The sequence below is a fragment of the Chroicocephalus ridibundus genome, chromosome 11, assembly GCF_963924245.1.
Source record: "Chroicocephalus ridibundus chromosome 11, bChrRid1.1, whole genome shotgun sequence".
Taxonomy (NCBI): domain Eukaryota; kingdom Metazoa; phylum Chordata; class Aves; order Charadriiformes; family Laridae; genus Chroicocephalus; species Chroicocephalus ridibundus.
The window spans coordinates 3662816-3678993 of NC_086294.1; positions in this window are offsets into that span (position 1 = coordinate 3662816).

A 16178-nucleotide genomic window follows, 5' to 3' on the forward strand; every position below is an offset into this window, starting at 1 on the left:
CCAGCAGTGCTCCTTTTGGAAGGCTGCTCAGTAGTGCGTATGGATTAGCAACCAGGCTTGGACCACTCCTGGTTTGGATGATGATAATCCTAATCTAGGGGGAGGTGTCCCTGCCCATGACGGGGGGTTGGAACTGGCTGGGCTTTAAGAGGTCCCTTCTAATCCGAACCATTCTATGGTTCTATGACTCTGGCTGCTACGTGTCCTGCTGTGACTGGCGGTTCTTTACATCAACACAGTGAGAGAAAAAATAGGTATATGCGTATTTAAATCAAGACTTGGAAAACCAGCAGTGTAAAGTCGGCTCCTAAGTTATTTGGGCTGGAGGACTGGGGGAAAGTGTCAGTGTGCAGCGGTTCAGAAATCGCTGTAGCTGTGGAGTTGCCTGGCTCTTTAGCAAGTTCACTGGAACGTATTCCCCTGCAAGTAGGAGGACACTGGTTGTCCTCTTATTCTGCGCAAACCTGTTGCGGGCGGTTGCGTGTGTTGCTGTTATCTGCCTGCCTCGTCCCACTCGAGCACAAACACGACCGTATCTACCAAATGCGGGTGGGTGCAACCACCGATGTGCTTACGTGGCGCGTCATTTGTGCAGCACGCCTCGTGTGTTTCGGTGGTCTCAAGTGTGGGAAGACACCTGTCCGGGAAACACTAGTAATTATATAGGTGTCTTTGTCCCATTCAATTTTTGCGATTCCCTCTCCCCTCCACCTTAATACCCCTTTAGTTCACGCTGACGTCGATTGATGCCAACAGAGAGAGAAGGCAGCTCCTGGAAACCCCATCAGATGCTTGTGCCAGATGATGCATTTTCTTAATGCACGTGTAATCTATAACTGGATTTTAAAATGTTTTCCTAAACCCATTTGAGAGTAGTGCGGCGAGGACATTTTGCGTTTAGGCGGTCAGAAGTTACTGACTGTTTTAGAAGCCTGCTGCAAGGGAAGACGTCAACAAAAGCTGTTGCAAAGCTGCGTTTTCACTTCAGAGGGCTTTGTGGCGATATGTTCTTGGGTCTGGTTCAGGTGGGCTCATTTCTCTGACTTTCACTTTGAATTTGGGAATCAAAGGCATTTTAAAATTCTAGGTCAAACTCATTAAAAAACACGGAATCTCACCTGGTTTCAGCTCTCTAAATCACAAGAAGTAGTAAATCTCCTGCTCTGGTTTTGATACAAATCTATAAATCACGGGGTGGGTGTATTTGAAGCCTGGCCCAGAACCTCTCTGCCCAGAGTCAGCGTTGCTTCAAAAGTTCATGACTTTTTTTCTAAACAAGCTCACGGATACGTGGGGTGTCAGTGACACGTGGAACATGGCAGATTTCTGGGGCGACTGCGAAGATAGCACCCAGCTTTCGGATCGGGGATTTTCCTAGCGTAAAGCTACATCTCTGAGACCGAGCCCACCTGCCTGATCAAAGACAGACACACTATTTTAAGGAAAAAAAAAATCCCACCCCAAACATCCCTTCCCTATTTCTCTGGTGTCCCAGGGCAGCACGGGGAGGCCTCTCCCCGCTCCCCGCCGCCTCCTCCCCGGAGGAACGTGGATGCCCCTGGGCTTTCCCGGAATTCCCGCCTGCCTGCGGTTTCTTAACCAGTCCTGCAAAAATGTATTTTTTATTGAATGTTATTCTAACCGTAAAACTTTTAAGCTGTTCAAATACTTTCCTTTGTACCGTAGACATCTGAGACTATTAGACATTAACAAGTAAATGTACTTTTTTTTTTTTTGACTGCTTCAATCTGCTAAGTAGTTTTCTTTGGACTGATCTCCCCTCGTCTTGTACCAGAGGAAAGGCGGCTGTGATCTGATATCCCATCTCCTCGGTATCTGTCTCCTCAGATTGTAGATATAGGTGTGTTTTGCTTTGAATTAAAAAAGAGACTTTATTTCATGGCAACCCGTTTACTCACCCAAGATCCGGAGATGTTTAAAGCCAAGAGGTACCATATTGATTCTCTTTGATTCCTGTATTAAACCTATAAATCTTAGTGGGAATAGAACATATACTTTAGAAGGACTCAACCAAAAGATTTCAGTCTTTAATAGTTAGTTTAATAATTAATATAATGCATTCTTTGACTCCTTCCACCAAAGCTTCATGTTGCTAGAGTTGACTTTATATGCACTTTTACATTATTATTTGTATAATGGCCTCATCTGAAATTGGCCCCCTGTTGAACTGTGTCCTACAATTGCAAATAGCAAGAGAGTGTTCCTGCCCCAGGTTGTTTATGAGAGACAGAAAAAGCCTTGGAAGAAGTGAACAGTGTTATTGCGGTTTGGTGTATGAGGAGGTGACACCCCAAATCTGCGCAACTCGTTGTGGAACTCATGGAAAGCCTTTGGCTGATTTAGTAAATTATACGCCTGAACTGGTTTGGAGGCACCTAAATAAGTGACCCGATTTTCTCTAAAATGGGCTTTTTGCCTGGGATTTCTGGAAAGCCGTCCTTTTATGGGGTTACAGTGGGATCTGTTTTCCCTGACTGCTCTCAGCCCAGGCAGCCGTGCGTTCCCGTGGGAATCCATCCCTTGCTGTTGCAGGAGGCTCGCTCAACGCGGTGCGTTTTCAGGTTGTGGCAGAAAGGTGTGTAGCACCTCTTGATCTGTGCTGAGTAATGTTCAAAACTGAACAACAAAACTAAAAATCTCAAATAATTCCTCTGATGAGCACGAGTGAACTGTTGTGTCCCGTTCCCTATTGTGCAAGGAATAAGCGAAGGAGATAAGGGATGGCAGACCCAACGGGGCCCTTAGGTGCAGCAAGGTAGCGAAAGTAGTTCTCCATTCTACTGAACAGAATTTGTTATTTATGCAGTTCTTGTGTCTGTAGACACGCAGTAGTGTTGCCTCACTGTGAAAGGCGGCCCGTATGTAGCATAACCCAGGGCACGCGGGGCATTCTTTGTGCACGAGCTGATTTCTTTAGACTTTAATGTAAGAGGGTTCTAGTCTCCACTGCGTACAGACAACAAAATCGTTAATATCTACCCCAATAAAAATACAATACGTGTGCATTTAACACCTGAGAACTTAAATCACGTTACACAAATGAGATATAGCAATTGACAAATCAAAATATGTATTTATGTTACTTCAGTAACATCTTCAGAGCCAGTTCTCCTCTGACAAAAGGTTATAAACTGTCCCCACCCCTCTCACCAGTGGATTATGGTGTCCTCTTCCAACAGAGATTCTTTCTGACCAGTAATGAAGCTGGAACTGAGGATGGTGTTTTCTCTAGCCTGCTCTGTCTTTGAATGCGTCTTTGCAGAGAAGGAATACCTGTGACAAAGTGACGCTCCTGAGGCATCTCTCTCAACCAGCTGTTTTTAGAATACCGGGAGTGAAAGCACCTGTTTTCAGAAGTCACCTTTATGAATTACAGGAACGCAGGCAGGAACTGGGGAATTCCGTCTTTAATTACCGAGCTTGTTTATAACAGTGGCAGAACAGAAACTAAAAATTGAGCATAAACAAAACTGTAAGTGAAAATTTTGGAAAGGAGAACTGCTTCTGGCCATTACAGAGCTGGCTCAAATTATTTAAACAGGAGGCCTTAAGCGGTGTACTGGGGTTTGGTTTTACCCCAGGCATCCTGGAAGATGGGGAAGGTGAGAGAACTCAGCAGGTGCTGTGCGCGGCGTTGAATGGTGGCCGTTGCTCTCGGCTCAAAAATAGTACAGGTTTAAGCATGAAGGCCAATTGTTTTCCGAGGGAACTTGAAGTAGAGCTCTAAAATGACATCTCAGAGGTCTTCGCAGTGTTAGATTTTCGTTCCTATCTTCTTATTCAACAAAAGTTTTTTGTATGTTGTGTCGGAAATTCAGTATGTTTGTAGCATACTGCCCGCTTTGCGTACGCAGACTCACGAATAACACCTGATAATTCCCATAGGCCGTTTTTGCCACCTCTCCAGCAGGAAGTGTCTGAATTTTAACCAGCCGTTTACTTACTCAACATAACTCTACCATAACAGGTAGAAACGATCGCTTCCCTTTCCAACCGAGGTGATGTTTCCTAAAGACTGATTACAGCAAGATCTTTAATTTCAAGCCCAACTATTACCAGTCGCTCGCCTGTTACCACGTAACCCTGGCGCAGATCTTGACACGTAACCCTCGCAATTATTTTTCATCCCACAAATGTTAATATTTACTAGGTAGAGTCAATCTCCCAACCGCGCAGAGTAATTTGCATTGTTGGTGGTATGAATTATACATTAGCTAAACAAAAGTGTTAACCAGCCACTACTATAATTATATAAACAGAGCTCACACTTGAGCACGGGTCAAATACTTCTGATTAATGCAGAAATGTTTTCTGTCCTCACTCGTCCAGGCCGGCAGCTCCCGAGCGCGGCAGGACGGGTGCCGGGTGAGAGCGCAGATCGTGGGACCTCGTCTTCCGCCGCCTCTCCCATGCAGGGTAATTAACGCAGAAGTAGGTCTCAATGAGTTGTAATTGTGTGAAGTCCCTGGGGCTGGAGAGTCACCAAGAGTAATCCTCTGTGCACAAGCTCCCCCTTATGGAAATGAAAAATACTAAACAATGCTTTTTTTTTCTTTTTTTTTTTTCCCCTCCCGAGTCACACAGGACTAAGAGCTGATTAGTAAGAAGCAACTTCTCAAACCTACAGTAGTGTTTTGGGAATCAACATTTGAAATGCAGATGATTTAAGGAATTGGCTTAGGATCCCCACGACACACATGAATGATGATGGCGTGTGTACGTGTTTATACTCAAAATGATTTGCGCTGCTTTTGAAGTTGGAATTTCTTGTGGCACGGTGGCAATGAGGAAGGGGAGAGAGGCTCTTTGGGGAGCGAGAGGGACTAGGGTGTCGCAGTGTGAGTTGTAGCTCGAGCCTCCTCTGCCTTATGAGGAGCAAAAACAAGTCGTGGGGAGCAAATAATTTAGGTTTGGAATAGGTTTTGTACCTGTTTCTGAGGACGCCCGATGATGGGTGGATTTTGGGTTGGATCCTGATGGTGGAATTTCACCTTTAGCTAACAACAATATGAAGTTTCAAGTGGTTTGGATGAGAGGTGCTGCCTGTAGGCTCAAACGTTACGTAGGTGTGGTCACTATATATTCTTATACGGTCACTTTACTGCATAACAGGTCTCAATGAAACCTGTGTGAGAGCAATCACAGCTCTGTACTCACCATGTTCTCCCACTTTCCATTAGCGTGTCTGAATCCCAACAGTAGCCTACATGGACTTTGCACTGACTCGGTGGGACTGGTCTGGTGATTTCTAGACTTTTCCTGGTGTTGAAGGGCCGCAGTTTGAGATAATGCCGATCAATATCATCCCACCCACGTTTGGTGTTTTGACGAGACGTCCCAATGGCTTGGAAGTGTTCAAGGCCAGGCTGGACGGGGCTTTGAGCAGCCTGGTCTAGTGGTGTCCCTGCCCATGGCAGGGCAGTTGGAACTAGATGATCTTTAAGGTCCCTTCTAACCCAAACCATTCTGTGATTCTGTGTGATTCAGTGACTTGTTCTGCTGCAAGAACCTGAAGAGAAACGTTCTTGCTCTTGCAGAACCAATTTTCGGTTGGTTTGAGCTATTTAGATGGGGTTTGTTTGACTAATACATGAATGCTCCACTTGGCCCGTAATGTCAGTGAAAATCCCACACGCTCAGCACCTTGCAGGATTTGGCACTGGAGCTAAGCATCTGGCTTCAGTCAGTCGTCTTGTAGGAGCGAGGAGACTGCTCAAATTAATTTGAAATAATATTAAAGGCGTATTATTAGTAATAGCAAATAGTATTATTAATATTAAAGGTAACGAAGGGGGAAACTGTACTGGAGAAGTGGACAGGAAAGGTGTTTCTTTGTGGTAGTCTGGGGCAGCTGAAGGGAGCTTGTTGCGTTCCTCGTTACCCGTTTTATGGACTTTCTGGACGGGTTGAATGTTGGGGAGAAGGGGGGCCAGAAATACCAGGGAATGTGTGTGAGCTGGGCAGCGGAACTGGTCGGCTCTTTCTCCTGTTGAACGCTCTGGCTCTGGCCCCCCTCCTGTGATCTGGGCAGCATCCTGAACGGTTCCTGAACGATGCTCAGGAATTTTGATTGACTGGGAGAGATGGGCCAGTTGTTTTTCAGGGAGTTATGTAAAATGCATCAGCACGACGTGAAAATTAAGAACACGGTGATAAAGGACATTGCTGAGACCGCAACATTTGAGAGCAGCAGTTATATCTGAACTTCTCCTCAGGGTGACCTGAGCGTGTTCTACGTAACGCAGTTATGTAGAGTAGTTCAACCTGAAAATTAGGTTAGAAGTTCATTTTTGCACCTTTCCTATGGCTACAGCGGCACGTGCAGTGAAAGCAGATTGAGTGGGTTTTATTAAAACAATGAAAAATCCACATTGACGCTGGCTGCGTGCATTATGTTACTGCTTTCTCCTTCATTGCCGGAGCTCTCGTTTGCTTGCCAAGTATCAAAGGAGATACTGATACCAACCATAAAAAATACTCACCAAAAGACGTGCTTCCCATTCCTTTATAGTCATGGTGATTTTGTTCGTAATGAGCACCAGCTCGCCGATCAGGTCTGATCCCACTGCGGAGTTGTCCTTCCTGGAAAAAAATAATTGTATTCCTGGTGTAATATCTTCCCTTTGGTAAGGAATGAACCCACGTACACCACAGAGCATGCCTTGGGCGAGGGAATGAAAGGAATATCATCAGTTCCTGTTGAGAGGCCACAGGAGCATGAGCTGGGACAGTCCACGGTGCTCCCCTGAGCCCAGTCGAAGCCGTTTAACCCCTTTGGGCTTGCACTAGTGACCATCAAAATTAGGCAAGTACATCTCTGATGGTTTCAGAAATACTAAGGCAAATAGCAGAGCTGGTTTTCGCTGCCTGGAGGGGATGCATAGATTGATGTAGTACCTGGTTATCCCGAGGTCCAGCAAAAGGCCAGCAGAGCCGTCAGCGCTGCTGTATCTGTAGTTAAAGGCAGGAAGAGAGCTGGAAGAGGACAAAACATTTGTACGTGACTTCTAAACTATCTGATTTTCCATTACTTTTTAAAATTAAATGGTTTTCTGGCACCGAAACGTTTATGAACTTGCTTAAGATGTGCCACCTGTTTTCTGTGCTGCGGAGGTGGGAAACCTCTGACATTCCGAGCGCTTTGCCTGCGTGGTTTTCCCATTTTTGTGGACCTTAGCTGAAATACATGCATAAAACCTCTTCCAGTTTTGAGAATTTTTTTTTTTTTGCCGTCAATGTGATATGCTTTTTGCGTTTCGTTTTCTGGCATTTTAAAAGGTCTTTCTTTCGTTTGGGTCAATTTCAGTAAAACTTAGTTTGTAGACTCTGTTCTCACCAGCACACACAATCAAATCCCAGACTGGTAGAATTGCACCAGGACCAGGTAACGCATTGAAATGTGGCTTCTCGTGGAGGAGGGGAAGAGACAGTAACCCAGCTAGAGCCAAAATACGTCTAATACACGTCTGGGATTCGGTTCAAGTTTTGGTGAATAATTACCCTTCTCTAATTCTGCAGTAGTTTAACTAGCTTTCAGTGGTGTGATGGAAGGGGAGAGGGTGCTCCATGGGTGTAGTTGTTCGCTTCTCCCAGCGGAGGCCGAAAAGCCCCCTAATGCTGCGACTGTGGCCAGGGATGGTTCCCTGGAGGGGTTGTAGGTCTCGGACCTCTGTCCCCAGGAGAGGTTTGAAGGGCAGGACGGGCCGTGCCCAGGTGCCCAGCAGCGCCCAGCCGTGCCCGGTGCTCAGCTCCAGCAGCATTCAAGTCAGGCTCATTACGCCTGACATCCTTCCTCAGCGCTAATCATTTTTCCATTTCAACAACGGCTGTTTACAGCAGCTGCTGCCTTATGTTTGGTTTGATCCCGGTCCAGATTTTGCAAGTGATTAAAATGCTGCTAATAAAGATATTTTAACTAGGATTTACATGTTGACTTGCCTTTTCCAGCTACAAAAGAACTTCCTACCGCTTCTTTTTCTCCTCTGCCCCAGCGTGGCTGGGCTGGCTTGCCATTCCAGGGGTGACCTGGTAGCCCTCCATCCGCACTAGCGGAGCTCCGGCCGGCCTTCGCTGACCTCCCCCGGGTGCACCGGGGAGGTGTGGGCGACGGCCGGGCTCTGGATGAAATCCCGGTGCCCTTGCACGCGCACGATAGGGAGATTATTTTACACACATTCCCTTGTATGTTCCCTTGGTTTACCACATACTCGACTGATTTCCATTGGAATATTATAATTGCATTCATATGGTCTAATAGCAATGGCAGTTAACAAAAATTTCTAGATAAAGCCCATGCCATCGGCTTTGATGCAGCCTGTAACCCCATTTACACCCGGACACTAGGGTTAGGGAAGGAGTTTCCTCCCTTTTTTTTTTTTTTTCTTCTTTTTTTTTCTTTTCTTTTAATCCTTTGGCTTAGGAACCAGCAGGTTTGCAGAATTAGCGATGGAGGCACGGCGGATCCCCGTCCTGTGCTCCCGTAAAGCTGGACCGCACGCTTGCAGAGGCTGGTGCGCAGGGTGGTAGCGAGCCTCGGTGGAGACTGGGTGCCGGGGTACCAGGAATTAGCCCATGGCATGCCTTTGGGTAGGGTTTGAAAGATGCCAAGGGCTCGTTGGCAGGAGGGAGGAGAGCAGCAGAGGGTGCTCTCACCGCACCAGCCGCGGCGGCCGGGAGCTTGGGGAGAGGGTGTTGTGCAAAGCAAAGGAGGAGCGGGAGCTCCTCCGCATCCCGCCCAGCCGCCTTCCCTTTCTCACTGCTTTCTCCTCAACCCCTCCCTCCGCAAATGTAAACTCTCCCTTCTGGACTGGGGGGAAAAAAAAAAAAAACACCAACCAAAAACCCCACAACAAAAACCCAAGGCGTTTGGGATAGTGCCAGCAGGCAGGGATGGGGTGGTGGGTTGGCATCTGGCCGCGACGCTGGAGGAAACCAGTTACCTTGGAGGAGGCTGCGTAGGAGTGCGGGAAGTGCACAATGTGACTCAGGCATTTTTAATTACTGATCCAGAATAAAGCAAAGCTCATGGTGGGTTTTGTTCAGCGCTTCATTCATGCTGGGAACTACAGGGTCATTCCATTGACTTGGCTTGAATGACCCTGAATATGTAGCCGCTGCTACAGAAATAACAAGTGTGCTTATGTTTGCGAAAGGCAAGGTAAAATTAATAAAAATGTGAGGAGAGAGAAAATTCTTTACAAACAAAGGTTCAAAATACTGTTCGATGAACACATTTCTGATTTAAGATTTATTGAAAATTCCCGCTGAAGGCTGCACGGTTTGATAGACAAAGCGCAGGATTAAGCTTGGGTTTCTGTGGCAGATTATCTGCTCTTTTTATATCACCTCACATCTCCTTCCTCGCTTGCTCTTTGTCCGTCACACCCCTTTAGATTGTAAACCCTTCAATTCTGCTCTGCGGATATCCGCGGCCTGCCTCGATGGAGACCTGACTTGAATTATGTCTTGAACTGCTTATACAGTACTAATTACATTAATAATAATTGACTTCACTGGGCTTTGGATGAACCTCTGAAGGAATACATTTGCATCTCATTACTTACCCTGATGGAGTTCTGCATGTGTTCTTTCTGCAGATGATGGGAAGTCTGGGCGGGGGCTCGTCCGGGGACCGGGAGAGGACCTTTCTGCGGTGGCTGCGGTGGTGAGTGACACGGTTCCAGCCTGTGGCAGAGCCGGAGCGACGAGATCCCAGTTTCCAACCAGTTTGTGCCGTGGCGCTGATGGACGTCGCTGCCCGCAAGGTACACTTCCAGCTGAAGCTTTTGTGGCCGACGTGAAATTTGTGAGGGATACGTCCACCAAGGGATCTTGGCAGGTTAAATGGGTTATTTTCCCCTTTCTCACAAGAGAGGCTCCATCTCTTGAATTCTTTGAATCAAAGCTAAAAATACAGACTGGCTCCAACAGCTGGTTTGGGTTTGCTGGGGCAGGGTTTGGTAGGCTGCTGTCAGCCCCTGTTGTTCAAGAGGTTAGTTTAGTCCAAATGTCCTCCTCGTCTTTAAAAAACAATGACTCTATGGACCCAGGTAGGGGATTGGTTGAGTCAAGGAGTATTTTGTAGACGTGGAATTGTTGCGTCAGCTACTTACACCTGCATTTCTTCTGTCTCACTGAAATACGTCAGTCTCTGTATTGCCTTGTGCTATCACGGGAGCCCCCTCAGTTACCAGCGGAGAATAATCATGTATCACAAGAGACTTTTAGTCTTAGGGGACATAGACTTTTTGGGAATCAAGGCACTGTAGATTATATACATGATAGATAATCTTGCAGTCAGTAATATCATCTATTAGTGTCAAAAAAAGGCTGGAGGTCTCTTTGCGTTTGGTTCGTAGCGTGCATACGAACACTGCTCTTTGATATCCACATTAGTCCAGGGGGAAAACATGCTGGAAAAGAACCTTTGATTTCAACATTATGAAGGAAAATACATATGTCTCTAGTTCCCAGGACAGAGCGAAAGCAGGCAAGTCGGGGGTTATTAGGAACAAGAGATAAGCAGAAATAAGAGAAGGAAGAAAGAAATGTGAAGACAGAAATATCTGACAACTTGTGATTATTTCTTTTTCCCCTCAGTTATACCTAGGAACTACCTCAAAATCAAAGGGACGGCCCGAGAGCACGTGAGAGAGATGTTTAACCCATAGCAGAAGGGAATAATGGGTGACAGTGTTTGTGGGCAACTCCTGGGGAGCGCTGGGCTACCCAGGTACGAGCGTGAAGATCAGCGAGACAGATGTGTGGGCAACAGCACTAAGAAACAGCTAGCCACTACCAAGGGAGAAAGTGAGAGCTTAAATATACCAAATGAGATTTATTTTTTTTTTTTCTCTAATGAGTCATGACTAAGAGAGTGTTATTTCCTTTTAGCGTTAAAGATCCGAGCTTTTACAAAGTCCCATTTTTCATTCAAATGAGGACACAACGTCAATGAGGCTTTATTCTGGAAACGTGGCTCCAGCCTCTATTAAAGGCCTTCTCCTGGGTGCTTTCTGAAGGAATAGTCTAATCGGGGCTTCATGGATGCAGGGGAGAGGAAAATTTGTGCACTGTGATGCCTACTGTATGTTTAATATAATGAGATATTTAACTATATTAAACCTTTGGACATGTTTGTAGCTCTTACTAATTAAAGGCAGGGTGAGTAAGCCTGGGAAAGGTGTCCCAGCACTGGTTCTGAGCTGTTAAATGCACAGATTATCCCTCTTGGGTCGCTTAAAAAACATTGCTTTGTCTGGCCATCACCTCTTATATCTCGATTTTCAAATTAGCGTTATTCTAATAAAATCTGCTGAGATCCTGCCTGTTCCATAGCCGACAGAAGATATACTAAGTCTGTATTTCATTAGCTAACACTATATTGACCTTATCGTATGACAGTTGCTGGGTAAGAATGTTTTGCCCCTCTTATCTCCGGTACATTCTCCTGAGGAGCTCGATGTACTTTCAAATACAGTGGATTTAATCTGGCTGCCCTTCAGCGTGCTAAAATTGTATTAACATCCTTGTGACACACATCAAAGGACTGTAAATTAGGTAACGTTCCCATAACCCACAAAAATTGTTGCAAAGCACGTTACAAAATGCAGATTTTAATATCGCCGTGGCCACGTTTTCTGGCGTGGCGCAAGATTCCTGCAGGAGCGCGGGGAACGGTGTGGATTCGCAGCTGTAAAGGTGGCTTAGATGGCAGCAGTGGTGACTACTGCCAGGACAGGTGAACTGTCACACGTGAAAACTTCTAACACAGCGTGGGGTGAGTGTGCCAAGCTTGAGGCGTTTTGATGCAGGGAATGAACCAGGTTGTATTTCTAGATGACTTCTCCCTTCCAATTTTGAGTGCTTCTCTCCCTGCCCTTTTCTGTCTTGTTCCTGTAGACCAGAAATCTCCTTGGTCGGTGGCTCTCTCTTGTTGTACCTTTCTTTAGGACTCTGGGTGGACGCTTCTTGTGTTTGTGGTAAGGAATTCTTTTCCTTTCCCATTCAAATTTTCAAGTTTTTGAATGAGGACGCTCGCTGAAATCTAAATCTACTGAAAGCTAGATCTAAAAGCTGTTCGTTAAGCAAATGCTATTCAGTTGAGTTAAAATACTTCATTGGCAATTATAAACTTGCGCAACGTATTTACTGATAATATTAAGCAATAATGGGCTTTTGTGCTTGAAATGGTTGAAAGAGAACAAAGTGATTTAACCACGCAAAGGTTTTTAAAGGTAAAAGATTTTGTCCCAGCCAGTTTTAGTTTCAACATTCTGGGGTTTCCTGGTTTAAAAAAAAAATAAAATAAAATAAAAAATCCCAGCCAGCTGTAATTAATGTACCAGTTGCTACCTTGGACTGCTCGGGTTCTGCACTGCTACGTCTTGCATGGAAGAGCCCAAACTCTCAAGTCGGCCTTGTTACAAACCGGATCTCCGGCAGGCTGTTCCCGGGGTGAGACCTGTAACACACACTGCCTGTTTGGGTCTAAATAATAATTTATCCACACTAATCGAGTTTCAGCTTCCAGACAGCAATCCTGGTGCTAAGTATGACAAGATGTGGAAGCCACGGACTTCATGCTACTGTATTACCTGCTGCTGATCGCCCGGCACTTGCAGTCCTCCTCCTGTTGTTGACTGTGTTTGCAGTTTGCTCCTTATCCCAAACTGCTTGTGGGCCAGGAAGATGATGACTATACTCTGGCTCCTGCTCAGGCTGTAGTTCATGACCTCTTGTTTTCAAATTTCATAAAGTATAGCAAAGTGACAGCAAAACACAAGACGTGCGTGTTGCAAGCCGATCTCCCCCTGAACTCGCACTGCAAGCCTGTTTCAGCCAAGCGTGTTGCCAGTAGAGTGCCTGTAATCTACGGTGTACGTCTGGGGTTTGATGAGAAAATGTAATTCTATAGCCTCTGTGTGCTGATACGAATTCTCCTGCCTGTGTGGTACGATGTGAGACCACAGCCAATATTTTATGATGTAGTCCTCCGACAGCAAGCGAGTAAGTGAGTCATTTCCTACCGTCCTTTAGAATTATACTCTGTGCATGATGGGCAACTCCGTACATATGGTCACTAGGATCGAAGGACACGGTTCAGCGGTAAGAGCAGAAAGACTTTAATCCCCTCTCCAAGTAGATTTGGAAGGTAATATTTTGACAATGTATTGTATCTCCCTTTTATGAATCGGGCTTTAAGGCTGCGTTCACCTCCTCTGTGGGCATGCCTTTGAGGCCAAATTTGTCAATTGTTTGCAGTGTCTTGCTGCAGGAGTGCCCTAGAGAGCAGCATCTCCATAGCACTCCATCTGTTCCATCCTCAGGGGAAATACGAGAGCATCCTGCCCTTCAAGTGACCTCTGGACACCTCTGTGTGTGATGTGCGAGACCCGCTCTTGGGGGCACTCCAGGCAAGGAGATGGGTACCTGGCCCAAGAGGCCAACCAGCAGCACCTGAGCTGGAGAGGGTGCCTCCGCAGCAGCACGCTCTCAAGCAGGGGTGGCTTTTCAAAACCTTCCCGGCAGATTTAGCATCTGCTGCAATATCTCTCTTGCATGCTTTTGAGAGATGCCACGAGAGCCCTGAGAAAATTTTACCTGTCTTCATCCAGAGGAGGCGTGGATGGTCATGATGTGATCGTCATGAGAAGACAGATGCTGAGATGAGTGGGCAGAGATAGGTATGGGAAGGGAAACAAAGCTGTGTGACAGGGAAGGTGGCTGAGGATAAGCATGTCTTGTTTTAGGATAGAAACACTTCTATCTAGCATAGACAAGGAAGGTACCTCCAGCCAGCCCGTTGTGATGCAGAAGCATGTCCTTTTTGCAGAATAGAGTTGTGCATCTCGTCATCTGTTTGGTGGAAAACACAGAGATCTTCAGCCCCAAGAGCGCCCTTGATAAGAGCACTCACTGGGCAGAGCAGCAGGCTGCCTAGCTGGGGCGCTGCCTAGCAGTGGGACACTTCCTTTGGAGGGCCTAACACCAAGCTCCTCTTGGCCCCTGTTCACCAGCTGTCCTCCAGCCAACTGTGGAGCTCCAGCTAGCAAAGATGAGACATGGACATTTTCCAGACGAGCAGTTACCTTCCACCTGACAGCAACGCACTAAATGCCTACCTGTGCTTGCTGCTCATCCTGATACAGGACTCTAAATTGTGGATGATCCTTGACTCCTCCAAGGGAGCGTCCTACTATCACCAATCAATCCGTTTTGGGGTTGGCGAGCCTCAAGATCTGTGGGGGCAGGCAGGGGGTCTTGTGTACCCTGGATTGGGACAACGGTGTGGTGAGGCTGGTGGTGGGTAGGAGCATCCCTAAGAGCATCCCGGTTGACGTGGAGTTGGGCGGTTCTGGTGTGCTGCCGCCACGGCTGGGTCGTGCAGAAGGAGCAGATGGGGCTGCTCCGTTGGGGCTCGGTTGCCACAATAGCCCCCAGCCGCGGTTCGCTCGAGCAGACCCCCTAGGCAAAACACATATGATTATTCAGCGTGATTTACCCTTGCCAGCAATCTGTGTAATAGTTCATTGGTCATCGTGGAAACGTGTGAGTTTAAGGTACAGAACAATGCAAAATTTGTTCTTACAGTGTAAGTCGATTTCCATGTACAAAACCTTCGCTACTAGTGTGACAATATATAAGCCTGGAGCTGGTGGAAATCATATGCTGTTACAAGACCGTGATAGATTTATGCCGTTTGAACAATGGAAGTCTGTTGTTTCGATGATATGATATACGCTGAAAGTTTTCAGCCTATATATTTAAATAGAAAATGTTTCAAAGCTCTGATATATGCAATAGAAGACTCATTATGCTGTATAGATTTGTACTCTCAATAGTCTGATATGATTGCGCCTCTACATCATCTACCGCCGTCTGTCAGTGCCTACTAGAGCGCACAGAGCTTGTAACTAATACACCACGCGAAGGATAACATCTAGGAGGGGAGTGTGGGATTTTCTGCTGATTGACCGGAATGCAGCGTGAGGCTGCATGTGCTACGGCGAGGGGACAAGTTTGGGAAAGGCCTTTAGCTTTCCGGACACGTTTTTACACCCCAGCTTTTGCACGTAAGGGTGTTCATTCCTATTTGGGCTTTCAGCATTTCAAAGTTTTATTTGATATAATTTTTGCACTATGTCCAACCTTTTATTTGTGTCCTATAAAACATTATCATGCTTTACCTTAATTAACAAACTTGCTTAATGAAGAACCTGAGCTCTTGCTCCCAAATCCCATTCAAACTGCCATTCTGCTAAGGTAGAGCAGGAGGTGAGGACTTTGCGGAAAACCTTGATTTCGCTTTTAAGTTGTTACTGGAAGATCAAGAAACTCAGTCCCTCCAGGACTGGAGTGGGTTGTGGGTGAACAAGCCCCAGAGCTGAAAACTGAGCGATGGGAGGACTTTGCATGGCTCCGGTAGGTGCTGGTGTCTAGGGTCTGGCATCTCATCCCGCACCATCTCAACCTTGAGATGAGGCTGCTGAACCCATGGGAGCTCGGAGAGCAAACGCTGTTTGCCGTCGCATCCAAAGTAACTGTAATGGAGTGTCTCAAAATGCGGATTTGTGCCTCCCGGTGCAGACGAGAGGAGGTTGTGCACCCACCCGTGGCGTACAAGTGCCTCCCTGCGCACGCACCCAGGCTCCTGCCCGGGGACTGAGAAATCACCCAGGAAAACGTGCAGAAGAGAAAGCGAGGAGAAACTTCAGGAGAACTTGGGGGCCATCTTTGTGATGAGGGTGATTCTGATGTGGGCAAAAAGTTCTGCAGTTCTAGATCCCCCTCTTAATATTCTTACGTAGCGAAAGATTTCAAAATGACGACAAGGTACCTGTAATTACTTCCAAAGATATTACAGTAATTTCCAACCCCGCTTTAGCTCAGGAAACCTCCATGGTCTAAAATGTGCTTTTTAAAAGCTGCTTTTTGTGCGTGTGTGTGTGTTGTGTATTTCATATACTTTATGGCTTGCTGTCGAAATTTGAAAATTTTCAAGCCACGTGGCTTAGCTGTAATTAGTTACATGGCATTTTTTCTGTTTTGGGTCTGTAGGTAGAGTAGCTTTTATAATTTACTTTCCCTTATGTATTTGCTGCCCTTAATACTTGATTATAAGAGTTTATTCATGTGGTTGCTTATATGTTGGATAA